The following is a 3367-nucleotide window of genomic DNA, read 5'->3' as shown; positions in this document are numbered from 1 at the left end:
ACTCGCCATCCTGTGGTTGTACGAGTAGGGACTAATTCATTCTTGTCGTTCTGAACTACAGTAATGCCTGACTTCTTAGGCACAACTTGAATGGGACTAACCCATTTACTATCTGGTATTGGGTATATGATACCCGCATCAAGTAGTTTCAGGATTTCTCCTTTGACTACATCTCTCATGTTAGGATTAAGTCTCCTTTGCATTTCCCTAGATGGTTTTGCATTCTCTTCGAGATTAATGTGGTGCATGCAAATGGTGGGGCTTATTCCTTTTAGGTCTGAGATGGTCCATCCTAAGGCCTCTTTGTGTTCCTTAAGTACTTCTAAAAGCTTACTTTCCTGTTCCGTGTCTAAACATGATGAAATAATGACAGGTAAAGTATCAGAAGAACCTAGCAATGCGTACTTCAACGTACTAGGCAATGTTTTCAATTCAAGGTTGGGTGGCTCAACAATGGATGGAATGAGCTTGGAATCAGAGAGTAAGGGTGGTTCCACTTCATATTTCCTTTTAGTGACGTCCATTTGAGGTACAGATTCGAGCAGAGATAGGACGTCACTACAGTATGCATCATCATAGGAATCTGAGTTAAAGTTCTCCATACATGCTTGAAAGGGGTCGACGGATAGAATGTTAGTCAACGAATCTTGTATTAATCCTTCAATCATATTAACTTCATGCACATCATCATCATCAAGATTCACAGGTTGTTGACTAATATCGAACACATTCAATTCTACCGTCATGTTGCCAAAAGACAGTTTCAACACTCCATTACGACAATTAATGATTGCGTTGGACGTAGCCAAGAAAGGACGTCCTAAGATGACAGGAATGTGACAGTCTGGGTTTTGTACAGGTTGAGTGTCTAAGACAATGAAGTCTACGGGAAAATAGAATTTGTCAACCTTGATCAAAACATCTTCGACCACTCCACGAGGAATCTTGACATATCGGTCTGCCAGTTGTAGAGTGATAGATGTTGGCTTCAACTCCCCAAGACCTAACTGCTCATAAACAGAATATGGCAGAAGGTTAACACTTGCACCCAGGTCTAATAACGCTGTATTGACCGTGTGTTCTCCTATAGTGCAAGAAATTGTTGGACATCCTGGATCCCTAAACTTGGGTGGAGTTTTGTTCAGAATGATGGAACTTACCTGTTCAGCTAAGAAAGCACGTTTGTGCACATTAAGCTTGCGCTTTTGAGTACACAAGTCTTTGAGGAATTTAGCATATGCCGGGATTTGCCTAATTGCTTCAAGAAAAGGAATGTTGATGTTGACTCTCTTGAACAGATCTAACATCTCATTATAATGGGTACTTTTCTGTTGATAGATCAATCTTTGAGGAAATGGGGCAACAGGAGAATGAGTTGGCAAAGGGACATTCACAGCAGTAGAATTGTCAGGCTTTCCAACTTGCTCAGATTCTTTGGAGACAGTGTGGAATTTGTATCAGATTCATTAGGTTCGCCCACGTTGTTCTCGATGACTTTACCACTTCGGAGGGTGGTAATGGCATGGACTTGATCGGGTGAGGTTTCAGTGCAGGATGTTGTGCCTGTTTGAAATATTCTCTTTGGATTTTGTTGGGGTTGGCTAGGAAGTTTACCCTTTTCTCTCTCACTTATGGAATCACAGATTTGACCCATCTTTTGATCAAGACTTTTCTGACTTTGCACTAGACTCTGGAACATCTCCTCTAGGGCGGATAATCTCTTGTCGGTATTGTGTTGAGGATATGATTGTTGAGAGTTCGATTGTTGTTGAGGGTTCCTAGGATATTGATAACCTTGATTGTTTTGAGATCCCTGATTGTTTTGATAGCTCTGATTGGGTTGAGATGGTCCTCCCTGAGTGGGTCCTTTGGACCATGAAAAGTTAGGGTGGTTTCTCCATCCTGGATTGTAGGTCTGTGAATAGGGGTTATGCTCTTGTTTTTGAAACATGGCATGTGCCTGTTCAATCCTAGATTCCTGGACTGCAAGCAAATCGGGGCAATTTTGGAATTGATGGTTGGGATCGTTACAAGCGGCACATACAGACGAAGCGACATGTTCTCGGAGAGTAGTGGTGGAAGGTTTTGAATTTTTATGTAGTTCTAACTCTTCTAATCTCCTAACTATTGATGCCATGTTTGGTTTTCCCTCGAAATCTGCTTCAATCCTAAAAGCCTTCACTTCGGATGTAGTCTTTCTGGGTTCACGGATGGATTCCCACTGTTGCGTCTTTTCAGCTACTTCAATCAAGAAGTCCCAAGACGCATCAGCAGTTTTGTCTACGAATAGACCATTGCACATCGACTCAACCGTTGTTCGGGTGGACACATCTAGACCCTCATACAAAATTTGCACAAGTCTCCATTTTTCAAAACCATGATGGGGACATTGGAGCAATAATTCATTGAATCTCTCCAGGTATCTAGCTAAGGTCTCACCCTCTAATTGCACAAAGCTATTCAGACTTTGACGAATTGTCGCAGTCTTGTGATTCGGGAAAAACTTTTTGAAAAACTCCTTTATGAGGTCATCCCATGTCATGATGGATTGAGGCTGTAAAGCATAAAGCCAGGCCTTTGCCTTATCTTTCAGGGAGAAAGGAAAGAGCCTTAACTTTAGGGTTTCGTCGGACATTTGAGTGAAACGCAGAGTTCCACAAATTTCCTCGAATTCTCTCACGTGGTGGTACGGGTTTTCATTCTCAACACCTCTAAAAATAGGAAGCATCTGTATTGTGCTTGATTTCAGCTCATAATGGCCATTAGCCTCGATTAGCACAATACAAGAAGGTTGACTGGCTCTAGTTGGGTACATATAATCCTTGAGGGTACGGGGTTCTCCCATTGTTTCGGTTTGATCTGGGCTGTCTACCTCAGAACTCAGAATTTCGATAGGTTCGTCTTGATTAATTCTAACAAGTCTGTTTGTTTGGTCTCTATAGGTCACAATCATGTCCTTGTAGGTACCTCAACTAACATGTTGGTCAGACAGAGCAATCGGAAACAATTTGGCCCACAAGGGTTACGAAGATTTGGTTTTGAATGGGTGTTGGACTAACAAGGGATTTTGGTTTTTGGTTTAAAATTGGGTTTTGGAAAAAAAATTTGAACTAAACCTAGCATAAATTAGCACAACCCATAAAAGAAAATAAAAACAATAATAATAAATTAAGACAAGCCCATAAAAGAAAATGAAAAAGAAAAAGAAAAAATAAAAGAAAAATAAAGACAAAAAAATAATAATTACAGTCCCAAAGAAAAAGAAAAAGAAAAAGAAAATAAAGGAAAAATAAAAATTATTACAATCCCAACTAAATAATTAAATTAATTATTACAAGCCCGAATTTGAATTTAAATGAGGCCCAAG

The sequence above is a fragment of the Papaver somniferum genome, chromosome 10 (assembly GCF_003573695.1).
Source record: "Papaver somniferum cultivar HN1 chromosome 10, ASM357369v1, whole genome shotgun sequence".
In the NCBI taxonomy this organism is placed as follows: domain Eukaryota; kingdom Viridiplantae; phylum Streptophyta; class Magnoliopsida; order Ranunculales; family Papaveraceae; genus Papaver; species Papaver somniferum.
The sequence above is the reverse complement of the archived record's forward strand: the minus strand, read 5'-3'. Positions refer to the sequence as shown.